Source organism: Erpetoichthys calabaricus, chromosome 5 (assembly GCF_900747795.2).
Source record: "Erpetoichthys calabaricus chromosome 5, fErpCal1.3, whole genome shotgun sequence".
NCBI classification, from domain to species: domain Eukaryota; kingdom Metazoa; phylum Chordata; class Cladistia; order Polypteriformes; family Polypteridae; genus Erpetoichthys; species Erpetoichthys calabaricus.
In genome coordinates, this window is record NC_041398.2 from 31489221 (window position 1) to 31508040 (window position 18820).

The 18820-nt window shown below is 42.0% G+C and overlaps 1 protein-coding gene across 1 annotated transcript in view; it reads left to right on the forward strand.

The window, feature by feature from the left end:
- The first annotated feature begins 651 nt into the window (after positions 1-651).
- Positions 652-18820, forward strand: part of LOC114644679 (octopamine receptor-like) — a 93410-nt gene continuing 75241 nt past the window's right edge. The window contains exon 1 of the mRNA XM_051927583.1: positions 652-733. The gene's annotated coding sequence lies outside the window, so the exon portion shown is untranslated. The remainder of the gene's footprint in view (positions 734-18820) is intronic.

The following is an 18820-nucleotide window of genomic DNA, read 5'->3' on the forward strand; positions in this document are numbered from 1 at the left end:
CGCATCTGATACTCATGTGAAAGGCGCTGTACATAATAAAAATGGATTTATTGACGTCTCCCTTTATTGCGCGGTAAAGTGCAGTATTGTGCGGTATCTTTAATAAAGTTAACCATAACAACGGCATTACACGCATGCTGTAAACTTCCTAGGCATTTGGATAGCAGTGTAGTGCGTGTTCCCACAAGAGGGTGGTGCAGTGGGTAGCGCTGCTGCCTCGCAGTTGGGAGATCTGCGGACCTGGGTTCGCTTCCCGGGTCCTCCCTGCGTGGAGTTTGCATGATCTCCCCGTTACTACGTGGGTTTCCTCCAGGCGCTCCGGTTTCCTCCCATTGCATTAGCAAAGGCGTGTTTTAGATTATTAACGTTTGATTTTACACTTAATATGAATTATTTGCATTGATTAAATGACTAGTTCACACAATGAAATGGTCGTGTGCATTTCAGTTGACACCTAAAAGTACCGAACACCATCAGAGGATTTTTTTTTATGTCTTAGCTACATTTTCGGCCTCTCTCTCTTTCTCTCTCTCTCTCTCTCTCTCTCGCGCGCGCGCGCGCGCTCTCTTTTTGCATTGCCTTTGGCTCATGCGCCACCTAGTGGGCGCTCGCCGATCCTTCTTTGATAAAGCTCAACCACGGCACTTAACAGAGGCGTTGCTTCGCAGACTGGAGACCGACGAGTTCCACGTGTGGCTCAATTCCGTCTGCACCGGAGCCACCAACGGAGTAGGTAAGAAGCGACATTTCTTTGCTCGTTCGACTTGTTAAAGACCTTCCGACGAACTACCGCCTAAACGACCGATTTAATCCAATGCTGGTCTGCATGTTATTGCAATCTGACTGCTTCATCTGTGCCCTCCAATAGAAGTGGGAGGAGTACGGGACAGTGTGTGACACGCGTGTTCGTTGACTTTGGTGAGAATAAAATATAAGCGGATGTGGCGTCCTTACCTTCCCCAATACACAAATGGGTCTTGTGTGTCTGTTCCCTGTCATTGAGAGTCCAGGGCTACCATTAATGATACGGTCCCTGGCGTCTGCCGGCTGGCGGGGACTTGACACGCTCAGTGCACCGCGGATAACGGAGTTAACGCTCGAGCGCCATGTCGCACGATTCGCTTGGCCACAGCTGCTTCTATTAAGAGCCCAGCTGCTGTGCCCAGTGACATCACTCCTTCGACACCTGTTCCTAACTGCCCAGATGTTCTGGCAGTTCCACCCTTTCAGGTGTTCTCTTAGTGTAGTGCTTACTCTTCATACAGCTAGAAGGTACAATGTTTTTTCATCTACTAATTTAATAAAACCGCTTAATCCAGTTTTGAGGACGTGGAGTTCCCACCCAGTACCGCAAGGAATTCCGTCGGGGTAAGAAGTCCAATGCAAGACATTCCTGCATACGACCAAACCACGCCAGTTAACCTATAGTTTGGCGGACGTCTCTGCAATGTGGAAGAGAAAACTGAGTGACCGATGACAAATCCACCAAGATATTCCGAATTTCCCCTTGTGATTATTAAAATGTATCAAATCTATAACCTGATCTAGTACGGGGAGAATGTGCAGACTGCACGCAGGCAATGTATTCTCCGGAATGTGTGCCCGGTTCACTGAAACTGAAGACTCAACGTTAAGTATTGCGCCACCATGCAACTCCATAAGCATCATCATCATCATCATCACTATTATTATTATTGTTATTATTATTATCATTATTATTCCGAAGAATCCCTAGATATTTTCAAAGTATATACAGTATGCTGGCGGCACGGTGGCGCAATGGTAGCGCTGCTGCCTCGCAGTTAGGAGACCTGGGTTCGCTTCCCGGGTCCACCCTGCGTGGAGTTTGCATGTTCTCCCCGTGTCTGCGTGGGTTTCCTCCGGGCGCTCCGGTTTCCTCCCACAGTCCAAAGACATGCAGGTTAAGTGGATTGGTGATTCTAAATTGGCCCTAGTGTGTGCTTGGTGTGTGTGTGTGTCCTGCGGTGGGTTGGCACCCTGCCCGGGATTGGTTCCCTGCCTTGTGCCCTGTGTTGGATGGGATTGGCTCCACCAGACCCCCGTGACCCTGTGTTCGGATTCAGCGGGTTGGAAGATGGATGGATACAGTATGCTATTCATTTTTTCAGATATAACAATTTTATAGAAAGATTATTTTTTTTATTAAGAGGCAGTGTTTTGTTATTAAATGTGATGTTTGTCTACAGTAGTGTGATGGAAGAGCGGCTATCTTCGAGGCTCACTATACGCGATGCTTTTGGGATGATTGGGTTAGATTCCCTTTGCACTGGCTAAAACCCAAACAGAGGTGACTTTATAAAATTTTGCAACAGAAACCCTGTAAGCGTTTTCGTGTCTGTTTTGAAATGAACGATTAGATCGTATAACAAATAAGGAGACGCTGTTTTTCATTATCATGTAAATCCAAAGCGAGTTTTCCGCAGCGGTTTGTTGATAACTGAACATGGGTGTCGATAACTCTGTAAAGCGATGTATTCTGATCTAGAAACAAAGGAGCTGAACTCGACTCGCGCCCCAAATTTTGGTCTCCGCCCACACTGGAGCGCCAGCTTATCACGTCATGACACCCGCGGGCGTTCCGCTGGCAAGTGTGCACGGGATGGAAAATGTGTTATGGATGGAGGCCAGAAATGACTGAATTCTTTCTCAAGCAGGATTCTGATCCTCCATCCGCTACCTGTCCTCTCTCTGGCTACTGTATTTACACGTCCATTCACGGGCACCGCAATGGCAGCTGCACAACAAAATCATCCGCGCTCATTAACTGCCATTGGCGGCCAGCTGACCGAAGACTGATGCTGCTTTTCCAAGATGATGTCTTCTATATACCGTCATGCGTGTTCTCCCTGGGTGTTTTTTTTTTTGTCGTCTACTCTGGTACTCTTCTAAATATACGCTGTTTAGTTGTTGGCTACCTTGCCTTAGTCTCGTGCCAGCGAATGTCTAAGTGTGTCCCGCAAACGGACTGGCGTCTTCTCCAGGGTTACCACTCGCTTTGTGTTCCCTTCTGGTCTAAATCGTGGAACCAGGGGTGTCGAACTCCGGGCCTAGAGGGCCGCTGTGGCTACAGGTTTTCATTCTAACCCTTTTCCTGATCAGTGACCAGTTTTCACTGCTAATTAGTTTCTTTTCCCTTCATCTTAATAGCCCTGTTTTTAAGGATTCATTGCTCTGAATTGATTCTTTTCTTTTTTAAATGACAGCCAAACAGAAATGAAACATGAAACAAGGAAAACAGATGATCACTAAATCGGGGCTTCAGTCTCTAACCAATTTCACTCCAACCACTTTCTTAATGAGAAGCCGATTCTTGCTGTTAATTAAGCCCGTTTTTTTAATTCCATGACTTGTTGCTGCTCTCATTCTGCTACAACAGACATTTTCAAAACTGTTGATTTTTTTGTTTTTTCTAAGAGTACTGTCAAAATGTTATGGTGACCTGAGAGATCAACCTTACTGAGATCTTCACCTTTCTTTATTTTCAGATATTGTGTGATGGGCACAGGTGAGCTGGTCATGTGGTGGCTTGTTTTTTGTCTCACTATTGATTGGCTCCCCGTGACCCTGTAGTTGGGATATAGCGGGTTGATTAATGGATGGATATCATTTGGCTGTTAATTAGGGAGAAAGAAACAACCAAAGGGTCTGAGCCAAATGAATTAAAATGAAGGCAAAAGAATTTAATTAGCAGCAAAAACGGGTCACGAATTAAGAAGATAGTTAGAATGAAAACCTACAGCCACTGCGGCCCTTCAGGACCGGAGTTCGACACCACTGATTTAGAGGATAAAGCGCTTTTGGCAACTCATAGATAATAATTGGTGATTGCAGTTTACATTTATTCCATCTCAGAAACTGTTCGGTTTAACTCCAGAGAAAATTCGTCGTGTAACACAAAATAAAAAAGTACAACTGACTCTACAGCTCGAGGTTTCTTGAGTTTCTCATCAAAAATTATTTTTACCCGTCCGGCTAAAGTATTTGTAGCGGCTGGAGTTACTTGATTTTTGGAGTTACGATTTTTGTTTTGATATGGTTTTTGAATATCTATCAATCACTGTAAAGTACCTTTCAATATATTTCTATAATTATATAGTGCCTTTCACTATTCACATTTGGCTGACGCCTTTATCCAAGGTGATATACATCATTTGTCATACAATTGGTTACATTACTTTTTGGTTTTCCAATTGGAGCGCAGGCCGGTCAGGTGACTTGCTCAAGATCACAAAGTATCAGCAGCCGGATCTGAACCCACAACCTCAGGATTTGAAGTCCCTAAGCACTATGCCACCCAGCCTGCCTATCAATCAGTCAATCAATCAATTAAACATACATACATACATACATACATACATACATACATACATACATACATACATAGTGTTTTTCAATGAAATCCGGGTTCTTTAATGGCATTTTGTGAGTTTTACCGATAAAAATTACAGAAATCTTTATGTTAGGCTACCTATAGCCATTGGTATTTCACAAATCCGTTACAATCTGTTCATGATTATTTACTGTGCGGAGTCCGGTACAGGTCTAAATAATCAAAGGTTCTTTCTGGACCCCCCAGGTGAATGGGTCTTTTAGGAACCAGAAATGCTCTTCAGACCTACTAGATAAGCACACACTACACACAGAGAGAGTCCACGTCCCGTTTTTAACGTGCACAATTTATCTTAAAAAATTCCGTATTTAAAAATAACGTATAATTAGTCTTCGAGTCCTTCTGGCCGCGCATATTAAATGAATTCCTCGGCTGTCCGCAGAAACTTCTGTTCCCATTGAAGAGAAGTCCGCTGAATGTGCTGCATTAACGACCTCCAGCTAACGACAGCGCAGAGGCTGGCATCAGGGCGACAGAGCAGGCGGTGTAATTCCACACACATCACACCGACAGCACAAATGAGATCCGACGTAGTGATACCGCCGAAATGTACAAAATGCATTTTAATTTATTGTCTTGATCCCTGTGTGCAAAGTGGGTAATAGGAAGAAAATTAGAAGTTAACGAATTTTTCACCAGGTAACGAGCTGTTCCAATCTAATCTAATCGGTTTTTACCAAAGGTGGCTGAATAAAGAAAGAGAAATTATGTGAAAAAAAAAAATCAGAGCTGACAGTGCGGAGTCTGTTTTTGGGGTGAGCTGTCTGATTTATCGGACGGAGACTGGAATCACTCTGTGGAAATCTGCAATGTAAGAACCGATGTTGCTGAAGCGCATCCAGACTCACGTTTTCTGACCTTGTGATATCCAGTACAGCTGCAGAGCTGCTAAAATACCTGGACTGGACGCCTCTTCACCTTTAGGACACTCGAGTAGGCGCCTGGTCAGTTTATCTCGTTAGCCAATCCAGCCGTGCAGAATGGACCGAAAGAAACAAGAAGCTCCAGGACACCCTACAGAAGGGGCCAACGCACTGAGGAAAACATGCCCAATCTGCGTCACCCATCAGAAGCGCATTTTCCGATGAAGGAAACATCACGAGTAAAAAGTGACAATCAGCAAGGCAGAAGCAACATTTTTACCTAAAACAAAACAAACAAAAATCTGCACGTTTTCTATCCCGTATTTTATTAATTCTGTTCGCATTAGCTTTGGTTCTTTGGAAGACAAGAACTATCCCTGTACGAGACACTGCTGAACACTTGACCCTCATTCAAGAACGGACTATAAGTGTTGACTTGTGTTACCTTTCCTGCCTGTCTCTGGACCGTGGTCGGGGTGACGCAGGGGAGCTTCTTCTTCCTCGTGTCCAGTGGTGTGAAGCTCCAGGGCCAGAGCGACGTGCTGTGGGGTAAAACCCTGTCCCTGAGTTCTCTTGTCCTAATTTACAACAGGGAGCGACACACAAGTCTTGAAGGCTCCAAAGTTAACTTTATTAAAATACTTATTAGGTGCTTGTTTCAAGTTAACAGAGACCAACACCAAGAGAGAGCCCCACCACAAGCCAACACAACACAAAACAAACCTTCCTAATTTTCATCTATATTCAAAACCCCACCCCTCAAACACCGACAACTCCACCCACATCCCACATTCAGTATAATTGGGATGTCAGGCTGCTATTTTAAGCTCTGTATCCCAACACTTGCCAATCATATCCTCGGAAGGGGAACAAACTGAACTCGCTAAATGGAATCCATGCAAACACTGGGAGATGATGATAAAGATGTCAGCACAGCACAATCATAACTATCGCTGCCTTGCGGATCCCCAGTCTGTCGATTAGAGATTTATTGTTCTCCCCGTGTGTGAATTCACTTTTCAATGCATACTCCGATTTTCCTACCACAGCCCCAAGATGTTAAGCGAACTGGCACTGCAGCTGTAAACTGGCATCCCGTGGGTGTGTACATGCAGTGCACCCTACGATGGACTGGCACCCTGTGCAGGGCTGATTTCCCCTCTCCGCCAGTTTTTCCGGTTTGCAAACTCCAGCTACCTGCTAATCAAAATCGTGCGCGTTAACTGGAAGATGAAGGGATAGATAAATATAAGACGGTGTGGCGAATAGTGTCAGCTTTTATGGACAATTAAAAATCTGGATCTCAACGGCCAATATCAAAGCAGTTACAAAAATGGATGCAGCACCTTATAGATAGATAGATAGATAGATAGATAGATAGATAGATAGATAGATAGATAGATAGATAGATAGATAGATAGATAGATAGATAGATAGATAGATAGATAGATAGATAGATAGATAGATAGATAGATAGTTTTTCACACCACTGTATCTATCTATCTATCTATTTGCCCCCTTCCTGATTTCTTATTCTTTTGCATGTTTGTCACACAAAATGTTTCTGATCATCAAACACATTTAACCATTAGTCAAATATAACACAAGTAAACACAAAATGCAGTTTGTAAATGGTGGTTTTTATTATTTAGGGAGAAAAAAAAAATCCAAACCTACATGGCCCTGTGTGAAAAAGTAATTGCCCCCTGAACCTAATAACTGGTTGGGCCACCCTTAGCAGCAATAACTGCAATCAAGTGTTTGCGATAACTTGCAATGAGTCTTTTACAGCGCTCTGGAGGAATTTTGGCCCACTCATCTTTGCAAAATTGTTGTAATTCAGCTTTATTTGAGGGTTTTCTAGCATGAACCGCCTTTTTAAGGTCATGCCATAGCATCTCAATTGGATTCAGGTCAGGACTTTGACTAGGCCACTCCAAAGTCTTCATTTTGTTTTTCTTCAGCCATTCAGAGGTGGATTTGCTGGTGTGTTTTGGGTCATTGTCCTGTTGCAGCACCCAAGATCGCTTCAGCTTGAGTTGACGAACAGATGGCCGGACATTCTCCTTCAGGATTTTTTGGTAGACAGTAGAATTCATGGTTCCATCTATCACAGCAAGCCTTCCAGGTCCTGAAGCAGCAAAACAACCCCAGACCATCACACTACCACCACCATATTTTACTGTTGGTATGATGTTCTTTTTCTGAAATGCTGTGTTCCTTTTACGCCAGATGTAACGGGACATTTGCCTTCCAAAAAGTTCAACTTTTGTCTCATCAGTCCACAAGGTATTTTCCGAAAAGTCTTGGCAATCATTGAGATGTTTCTTAGCAAAATTGAGACGAGCCCTAATGTTCTTTTTGCTTAACAGTGGTTTGCGTCTTGGAAATCTGCCATGCAGGCCGTTTTTGCCCAGTCTCTTTCTTATGGTGGAGTCGTGAACACTGACCTTAATTGAGGCAAGTGAGGCCTGCAGTTCTTTAGACGTTGTCCTGGGGTCTTTTGTGACCTCTCGGATGAGTCGTCTCTGCGCTCTTGGGGTAATTTTGGTCGGCCGGCCACTCCTGGGAAGGTTCACCACTGTTCCATGTTTTTGCCATTTGTGGATAATGGCTCTCACTGTGGTTCGCTGGAGTCCCAAAGCTTTAGAAATGGCTTTATAACCTTTACCAGACTGATAGATCTCAATTACTTCTGTTCTCATTTGTTCCTGAATTTCTTTGGATCTTGGCATGATGTCTAGCTTTTGAGGTGCTTTTGGTCTACTTCTCTGTGTCAGGCAGCTCCTATTTAAGTGATTTCTTGATTGAAACAGGTGTGGCAGTAATCAGGCCTGGGGGTGGCTACGGAAATTGAACTCAGGTGTGATACACCACAGTTAGGTTATTTTTTAACAAGGGGGCAATTACTTTTTCACACAGGGCCATGTAGGTTTGGATTTTTTTTCTCCCTAAATAATAAAAACCATCATTTAAAAACTGCATTTTGTGTTTACTTGTGTTATATTTGACTAATGGTTAAATGTGTTTGATGATCAGAAACATTTTGTGTGACAAACATGCAAAAGAATAAGAAATCAGGAAGGGGGCAAATAGTTTTTCACACCACTGTAGATAGATAGATAGATAGATAGATAGATAGATAGATAGATAGATAGATAGATAGATAGATAGATAGATAGATAGATAGATAGATAGATAGCGCTAAAATTCCGATTTTAGTTGTCTTGGAAAATACTTTGCCCAGGAAAATGATGCCGCTGCAACAACTTGAATAGCACTACTCTAGGAATTCATTTAAAATGCACGCTAGAAGAACACCAAGACTAATTATACACTATTTTATATATATGGTATATTTTTAAGATAAATTGTGCAAGTTGAAAAGGGGACGTGGGTTTTGTATGTGTGTGTCTGTGTGGTGTGTGATTATCTAGCTAATTCGGAGGAACTGGTTACAGTAATTAAAGAAGATGTCATTACGTGGCTGAGTTCAGGTCGGTCACTGAGAAACCGGTGTATTTTGAAGTAGCCAAGAGGAAAGGAATGAGAATCAAAGTAACGGCACAAGGCACTAGATAAATAGATACAGTCTTAAAAATAAAGGTGCTAAAGAAGTTTTACAGAATTTTTTTCCCTAAAAGACCCATCCACCTGAAGGGTCCAGAAAGAACTTTTTATTTATTTATATCTGTAACGGGCTCATAATCACGAACAGATTGTAATGGATTTGTGAAATAAAAATTAAGGTGCTAGGTGATTGTTTTTTAGGATTTGAATCAAGACATTTGAAAGTGTGAAGAAGTGGCGTTTAGCCACCCAGTAACACACGACGCTAACAGATTATTATATCAGAACACTGAGAATCGATCAGGGAACGTTTTTTTTAAGCTTTTATTCCGTCACGTTGTTTGCTGGACCGCGCTGAGTGCTTGCGCTGTGACAGTAGAGTGCGAGGTGAGGATCGCGCAGGCGCGTTGTATTCAGCATCGAGCATTTCGTGATGGGCTCACATCTGTCTTCTTGTTTCTGAAGTAAATAATTACACGTTATGAGTGATGGACGAGACGGAACTTCTTTCTTTCTTTCATGTTTCTTTCTTTCTTTCGGTGCATATACCTTTGCCTTGTTAGCATCGACGGCGAGAAGTTAGCGCCATGGTAACAGATTATCTTTATTCAGTTCCTTCGTGAAAGTTTTTATGTTCACTTCATGCCCACCCACATTTTCTGTCGCTAAAGATGGCCTGTTCGGCTCCTTGGAGTTGATAAATTGGCTCCGTGTCAGGATGTGAGCGTCTATGTATGCCGTCGCGGTGAAGGGTCGGAACCCTTGCAGTCGTGATCTGTGGGTTGTCTGTAACCATTCTCACAATCCTGTGCGTATGCCGCTCCTGTATTTTTCTTGGCCTGCCAGACCTGCTGGGTTTAACAGCAACTGTGCCTGTGGCCTTCCATTTCCTGATTCCATTCCTTACAGTTGAAACTGACAGTTTAAACCTCTGAGATAGCTTTTAGTAGCCTTCCCCTAAACCATGATACTGAACAATCTTTGTTTTCAGATCTTTTGAGAGTTGCTTTGAGGATTCCATGCTGTCACTCTTCAGAGGAGAGTCAAAGGGAAGCACAACTTGCAATTGACCTCCTTAAATACCTTCATGATTGGACACACCTGTCTATGAAGTTCAAGGCTTAACGAGCTAATCCAACCAATTTGGTGTTGCAAGTAATCAGCATTGAGCAGTTAACATGCATTCAAATCAGCAAAATTACAAGGGGACCCACATTTTTGCACAGCTGGTTTTTCACATTTGATTTGATTTCATACAACTAAATACTGCTTCACTAAAAATCTTTGTTCGGACAACACCCCAGAACTTGGATGTTCCTAGGAAATGAAAGACATACCACTGTTATCTTTTTTGTTGAAAGAAGAGTCAATTATTATGCAGGCTGAGAGGGGTTACCAAACTTTTTCTTATGACAGTAAGCGACTGGTTGGGGTCAAAGAGTGATTTAGATGCAGTGTGTGAACTGACCATCTTGTGGCTTGAAGCCCATTTCCTAAATAATCAGGTCATCATGCCTGCCTACACTATATAATCTAGCAGTAGTCTAATTGAGCCCCCCTTGGCTTAAAGCATGAGAAACCATCTCATCACTGCTGGGCTGACCTCCTTTCTCATGCTGGAAGACTGTGCGTCTCTAAGGAGTGCCAACCACCTATTATGTTGCTTCAGGGCCTGTCAACAATGCAAGAAATAGAAATGCGTTGAGCGTAGATTGAGTAGAGCTTCTATGTATTACAGCAGAGTTTAGAAAAATGTCTTACTGTAACAGAGGCTGGAAACACTGATATTATTCACTTATTTCCTGAGCCTAACCTTTTACTGTAAGCTTCCATGTCTCAAAAACTGGGGTCATGTCATCTTTAATATATCATTAGGTCAGCTCTTAAAGCAATGGGCTAAAGCTGCCTGGCTTGTAACTCCTTTTATCATATTTTTATCAATCTTATGGCAAGCTTACAAAGCATTACTATTTAAAGAAGGTTTTCTTACTTCTCTGACTGGTCAATGATCTTTATCTGTTTTCCACTTAAAGGAAGCAGGAAAGTCCTTATTGGTTAAGTTTGGGCAGGATGAATATTAAAAGCTAAAGCTGGAAGAGCTTGAACAGAAGCTTTACTTACAGTCTTTTGGTGTGCTATAATTTCTGCCAGAAATTGTATCTGTTTTGTCAAAGCCCCTTTATGTACATTTAACCCCAGAGTGAACCTTATCCTTCTGACTACGCCATCTTTGGAACTAAGGGGTTGAAGCACTAAAAATATTTTGCTAGCAAACTCCAACAGATGCCATTAATTGAGCAGTGTTGTAAGTACTAATGTAACACACTTAACTGGTGGATCAAGTATACGAAGAATAAGCACACAGAAAATTCATCTTTATTACCATCCTATTTTATTCTTTAAGAAAGTAATAAAATAATTAATAAATATAGGTGACTTTTCATTCACACAAACTTCTGTGGTTATTGCAATATCTTAAAAATGTTTCCCCAGTAAGCCACAAGTTCTTTAATGAGTACAATACATATTCAAGCAACATTTGATACCCAGCACTTTCGTAAATATAATACTTTTATTCAATAATATTCCACAAATAACATTATTTTAAAATTGCTCTGCAACAGTTCTTCTTCTTCTTCTTTTGGCTGCTCCCATTAAGTGTTGCCACAGCGGGTCATCTTTTTCCATATGCTCAGCAACAATTAATATTTCAAAATCTGGAGAATGAATGCTTTGCTTCACAGAAACACTCACGGGGCAAAGAAGCATTTCTCTTCCATTTCAGTTTTGTCCTATTGAGACAACAAAAAAGGCGTTTAGTCCTCTCTGGAAGTAAATGCTTTAATTCTGCATGTGTTTCCTAGTCATTTAGTATTTAAATGAAGATCTCTAGTGCGGAAAAAAAATCACCAGGCTCATTTCCTGCCATGCGTACTCATTTTATTGAGCCATCGGTTGTGTGTTGTGTTTGTTCAACTGGTACAGTCTTGGTGGAGAAGCAAAAAACTCCACAGCGCATGAACTCGATGGCAGGCCTGCTCCATCTGCAGGAATCATACAACCAGAAAGGGCAGTTGTTAGGTAATGGCTGGCCCGGCGTGAAGGGGCAAGAGACTTTCCGTGGAGTTGGGCTTCCTGTGGAGAAAACCCAGTGAAGTGCACAACGGTGCATTTTGGTATGTCTCATGTATAAAATATGCAGCGTGTCATTTTTTTAAATAACCCACTGCACTCCTCTGCAATTATGTGAACGATAAGCATAAATAGGCCAAATTACCTGAATTACGTAGCTGCAGAAAAGAACGCCAGTAGATATGAAAGTATGAACAAGGCGTCAGGGAATAATTTTCCTTATTTTCCAACCAATACAAAAATCATTTTAATGAGTTTTGTGGTTTGTAATTTTCACAAATCACCTGCACAACAATTTCAATGTAAGAACTGAAACTTGGCTGTTTCACTCTCCAGTATTTATATCGTTAGCTTTCGATAGCTATGCCAAACTTCATGTGTTAATATTAATAACCAGAATACCTGGGGGAAATAAAAATGCAATCATAAAAGCAAGGCCCCTTCTTATACAAATAGACCTCTTTGAGCGCTCTGATATCTTCAAGTTTTTTTTTCTAAATACATAGGCAATATACAAGCGTAAATTAAAAAAGCAATTTGAAATTTACATGGTTAGATAGATAGATAGATAGATAGATAGATAGATAGATAGATAGATAGATAGATAGATAGATAGATAGATAGATAGATAGATAGATAGATAGATAGATAGATAGATAGATAGATAGATAGATAGATAGATAGATAGATAGATACTTCATTAATCCCAAGGGGAAATTCACATACTCCAGCAGCAGCATATTGATAAAAAAACAATATTAAATTAAAGTGTGATAACAATGTAGGTATAACAGACAGACAATAACTTTGTATAATGTTAACGTTTACTCCCCCGGTGGAACTGAAGAGTCGCATAGTGTGGTGGAGGAACGATCTCCTCAGTCTGTCAGTGGAGCACAACATTGACAGCAGTCTGTCGCTGAAGCTGCTCCTCTGTCTGGAGATGATCCTGTTCAGTGGATGCAGTGGATTCTCCATGATTGACAGGAACCTGCTCAGCGCCCATCGCTCTGCCACAGATGTTAAACTGTCCAGCTCCATGCCTACAATAGAGCCTGCCTTCCTCACCAGTTTGTCCAGGCGTAAGGCGTCTTTCTTCTTAATGCTGCCTCCCCAGCACAGCACTGCGTAGAAGATGGCGCTTGACACAACCGTCTGATAGAACATCTGCAGCATCTTATTGCAGATGTTGAAAGATGCCAGCCTTCTAAGGAAGTATAGCCGGCTCTGTCCTTTCTTACACAGAGCATCAGTATTGGCAGTCCAGTCTAGTTTATCATCCAGCTGCACTCCCAGGTATTTATAGGTGTGCACCCTACTGCAATGGTTAGAAGAAGGCACAGTACAACACATTCACAATGGCTTATGGGTAGTGTGAACACACACAGTACAGAGCTCTGCTGTCAGTCAAATTGAAGCTGAGGTCACATGACTACGGGCGCTCCGCGGCGGGATTGCACTATTATTAAACAATGCACTGTAGGGATTGAAACCTACTGAAATTCACCAAACAATGTTGGCCTGTGTAGATCAGTAAGCTGTTTGGGTACCCATGTTGTGCAAACGTTATGGTATCCCAAGTCATTATGCAGTACAACTTGTGCATATCCATAACTGATATCCAAATGTGCAGCAACTTCAGACAACGCAATTCACCGGTCCGCTCTGATGAAGTCATTCGCCGTGTCTATGTGGGCCTGTGTGCGCGCTGTTGATGGTCAACCAAATGGAGCATCATTGGTTACACTTGTGCTTCCTACGTTAAACCTTTCTACCTGTCCATGAACTTTTCGTTGAGTCATTCTGCTCTCACTTCTTCAGTGAATTTCAGCGGGTTTCAGTGGCTCTGCCAAAAGAAATCTCACATTGGCCTGTTGTTCAGGAATGATGCAGTGCTGCCGCAGAGCATCCATGTTCATTTGACCTTGGCTTCAATTAGACTAAGAGCAGAGCATTGAGCTGTGCCTGTTCAAACTACCCATAAGCCATCACAAACGTGTTGTATTGCGTCTGCTTCTATCCATTGTGGTTACCGCATCATTTTCAAATTGCAGATTCATTTATTGAATTGTGCTGCACCAAGGGAGATGAACTGAGTGTCAGAAGGAGAAGAAAAACATCAAAATACAAAGAGGGGTTCATGCCAGAGTATCAAAATTGCATTTGTCAAATCGACAAACAAAGTAATGTTCATTAATTAGAGTTCATAACTAAGCACTTGCACCAAAACATTTTGAGAAATTATCCACAGTTATGGACGATGTGTTAGAATGCGGTGTCCGGTTTAAATTCAGGGCATTATAGGTTCATGGGTTACTCTAAGGTCGCAACTGAAAAAGTTTATTTCATTTACTTTCTAGGTAGCAAATCTTTTTGCTGTTTGTTTTTCACACCCTGAATTTTTGATTGTATTAAATGCTCTGATGAAAGATCAGTTTGACTCCTGGTTCTGACTTTAGCTTTACTGCTTGACTGTGCCTCTTCCTGTTATTTTTACATTTTTTTACATTACTGTCTCTTGCAAGTCAGTACTGATATGACAGGGACATACAGAGGAAACAAAAGTATAAAAGAAACAAAAGGAAAGACAACAAATCCTGCGCCCATTTCTGAACTAAGATGAGGTGGCTTTCCCACTTGCCTACTACACTGTATGCCCAGTGTTATGATCAGTGCATTTTGTTTCTTTTTTGTGACTTTTCTGGTGGGTTTTTTGGACATCTTGGGAGTTAATTGGGGTTTTGGAATCCATGGAATTAGATTTTAACATTTATTTTGTTCTATATCATTGCCAGAGGAATCTGTTTTCACAATGCCATCTTGAATATTTATGGGTGGCACTATTTTGAGGTTTTAGAATTGGCCGCTGTTGAGGTAATTTCCCAGAATTCCCAGAATTCCCAGAAAACGCACAGTGTGTGTGTAAATGATCATATTTAGGTGTCTATGATCTTAACCTTTTTCTGTGCAACACTTCTTATAGTTTCTTCTAGCAGCTTCTGGACATTTTTTTTTTTATCTTTTGATTTTGAATCTTGCCGTTTCTGACTTAGAGAAAGATTGGTTTGTCTCTTTAACTCTTTGAGGGCTGAAATTTTTTTACAAAAAATATAGTTTTCTGAAAAGCAATGGCTTTCCACAGAATTCAACAAGACACATCTGTTGTTGCATGCTGTGGCTGCCAGTTTGCCAAGAATGTGTGGCAGGCTTGCTGCCAGGCTGTCTTTGCATGGCTGGGGCACTGTCCCAGTTTATTGCAATCTGGTTTCTACCTCTTATCATTGTTAAGTGGCAGTCCCCCCAGGCGAACAGCACCATAGGCATGATTAGCTACTTGAACCTGTTAAGCTTAACGAATAGCTGGGGACCAATCAGCTGAAGCCGGAACATCATATTTGTCTTCAATCGCTTGTATCAAAATTGGAGTCCAACAAGTCATAGTCCAGTTCAGAGAGAATAGGCAAAACATTGTCCCCTGGAAATATTCTGCTTTACGCATCCCCTTTGATCTCTTGTCAGGGGTCAGGGCCATTTTTGCTCTTGTTTGTGCCTTGCTACTCATGGGAGTGCAGGAAATCTCAGTCAAAACCAACAAAGCTAACTTTCCTTCTAGCAACGAGACTCCAAGTAAAAACATAATGGCTGGTTTTGTCACAGTTTACACTTGATTACCATTGTCAACTCTTTCTTTTGACAAAAGTTGACATCAGCCCTGAAAGAGTTAATAATGACCCTTACTTGTATATTTGACATCGCTCCATCTCCAGCACTAAATTAAAATTCTCTCTGCTGTAGCAGGACACTCTGGGGTCTCCCTTCTCTCTCCTCTACTTGTCTCTTTCTCGCCTCTCTTCCTTCCTCCGGCTAAGCTCTTACCCCAACTCACTTCTCAACTTGCAGACTCAGGTTGCCTTATACCCAGTCCTGGTGGCACATCTCACCAAGGCTGTAATTACACCAGGGATCAGTAGGGATCTGTAGAGTCTCAGGGACATCAGGTTACAGTATCCCATGGTCCCCTGTGAAGCATCCAGGAGCAAGACCAAGCCATGCCTTAATTAACAGGTCCACACAGTCTCACTCAAGCTAGTCATGTCACCAAACAACCTGAACAAGAGCCATCAGCTTCTAGCTGGTCATCTAGATGTCACCTACTTACAGGCTGAGTCCATATACTTCCCTTTACTGACCTGTAGGTGTTTTGACCTTTAGGTGGTCTTATAGGGTTTTTCTTCCCCGCTCTGCCTCTAAGCAGTGTGAGCCGCATCCAGTTGTCTGTTTTGTCAGCCGTACTCTAGCGTCATGAGGGAACAATTCCTGTTTCCTTCTATTTCACACTTTTGCTTTGTTAATTTTAAATGATGCATGTGCACTATATATTTGATCTTTTATGAACAGTGTATCATTTCATATTTCTTGTCTTTAAATGATTGTAAAAGGGAGATAAACAAGCATGGCGTCCCTTTTATGGTGGGTCACTCTCCTGGTTGACACATTGCAGACCCTGCTGTGAGACCTTTGTGCATAAGCATGGCGGATTTGCATTACACATTTGCCAGGCTGAATGTCATTTCCCCGGCAGGTCTCGCATGTCGGATAACTTCTATAGATGATGACTCGGGTAATACTGCTGAAACAAAGTAGCTGTGCAGGCATGAATCATAAAGGCAAGAGCAGAGGCGATGGACAGCTGGAGAATAGGCGGCTTTATGTCTTGTTATGTAATTGAACATTTAATAAAAGACTCAGTTCAACTATCATTACCAGTCACTTGAATTAAATGAATTATGAAAAGTTTTCATTATTACAATAATGCAACAGGCAAATGAAATAACCACAAGAAGAAAAAAACATATGTTGAATTAATTGCCTCACCCTATAATTGGAGTTCCTTCAACTCCTAAAAGTGCAGGTGAATTCTGCATAAAAATCCTGAAAAATACTCAACAGAATGTTGTCTGCTGTCCAGGCTTGAGTCTTCAGCAGTTCTGAGAGGTCCAAGTTAGGATCTCTGCTGCCTTACAGCTCCGGAGTCCTGCATATAAATCCCGGCCTGTTCACTGTGCATATGGAGTTTGGATGTTCTTCTGGTGTCTTTGTGGCTTTTTCTCCAGGTGCTACAGTTTCCCAGAGGTTAGGTTAAGTGGCGATGCTGAATTGGCACACAGTGTGAGTGAGTCTGCCCTGTGATGAGCTGGCACTCTATACATGGCTGATAGCAACATTTTAACTGGTGTTGAAATCGTGGGTGCCAGTTCCCCATGTAGGTAGATGGATGAATGGTTCTAAATTTCACATAAAACTTTGGAACATGTGATATGTGTAAATATAGTGTGTGATGGACGGCCGGGTTGCTCAACCCAGCCGACACATCCAGGATGCTAGATGTAGACTTCTCTGCAGCTTAGAGGATTCCCGCTGGGCACCATGGGAGATGAAGTTCGACTTCACAGCCCTGCTGGGTGCTGTGGGTGCCGCCGTTTGATGCTGCAAGTGAGACGCAGGGATTTTTATTTCCCATATAGCCCGGAGGTCCTCTCTAATCACGGGAACTGAAGAACAGAAGTACTTCCGGGCTGAAGAAAAATACAAGTTACCATCTGACCCAGAAGTGCTAATGAATCACATGGACAGAAGGACAAGTGCATTTCTGTGTCAAGGACTATATAAAGAACTATGAGAGACCCAGTAAGAGAGCTGGAGTTGGGAGGGAGTGTAACAGAGCTGCTGGGAGGAGAACTGGAGTATTGTGATTATTGATTATTGAGAACTGTGGCGATTGTGGTGTTTTGTGCACTTTATTTAAGAAAAGAAGTAAAATTCTGCTTGGTGCTTTTAAACTTGAGTCCAGAGCATCTGTCTGTTGGGTTTCACAGGGCAAGAGCGCCCTCTAGCTTCCACAAGTGATTATTTCACCCATAATCTCCATTAGTGATAAGTGAAACATTATCACTGATGAAAAAGTGTAACAGCGTTTATCCAAAATTACCAAAGTTCAACATCTCTAGCTTATAAATGGGATTCAGCAAAAGTCTGACGTGTCAAAATGATTCCACAGACAAAATATCTTCATTTTTAAATGGTTCACAAAAACGTTCAGAAGTGATTTTGTAACGATTAGAAATAAAACAAGATTTATAAGCTTTGAACAGAACGTCTCTTAAACAAGATTTTTTCTAATTTTTGCTATTTCAATTTTTTTTTTTGCATGTGAACTGTTTTACCTTGGGGTGGCACGGTGGCACAGTGGTAGCGCTGCTGCCACGCAGTAAGGAGACCTGGGTTCGCTTCCCGGGTCTTCCCTGCGTGGAGTTTGAATGTTCTCCCAGTGTCTGCGTGGGTTTCCTCCCGCAGTCCAAAGACATGCAGGTTGGGTGCATTGGCGATTCTAAATTGTCCCTAGTGTGTGTGTGTGTGCCCTGCCGTGGGCTGGTGCCCTGCCTGGGATTTGTTCCTGCCTTGTGCCCTGTGTTGGCTGAGATTGGCTCCAGCAGACCCCTGTGTTAGGATATAATGGGTTGGAGAATGACTGACTGACTGTTTTACCTTGAAATTTTATTAAAGACTTTAAAAATGAAGATATTTTGTCTGTGGAATAATTTTGACGCATCAGGCTTCTGCTGAATCCAATTTACATGCTGGAGATGTTCAACTTTGGTAACTTTGGATAAACACAGCTATACTTTTTCGTCAGTGAAAAGTGAAATATAAAACACAATTAAATGTGCAGAAAGTGAAGCAGTCTCAGTACTTTCTGAATGTCATGTAGTCATCAGATTTGAAGTGCCACTGTATTCACTTGGTAGAGTCCTGTATTACCCTACTTTCCCCTTTTGTACTCTTT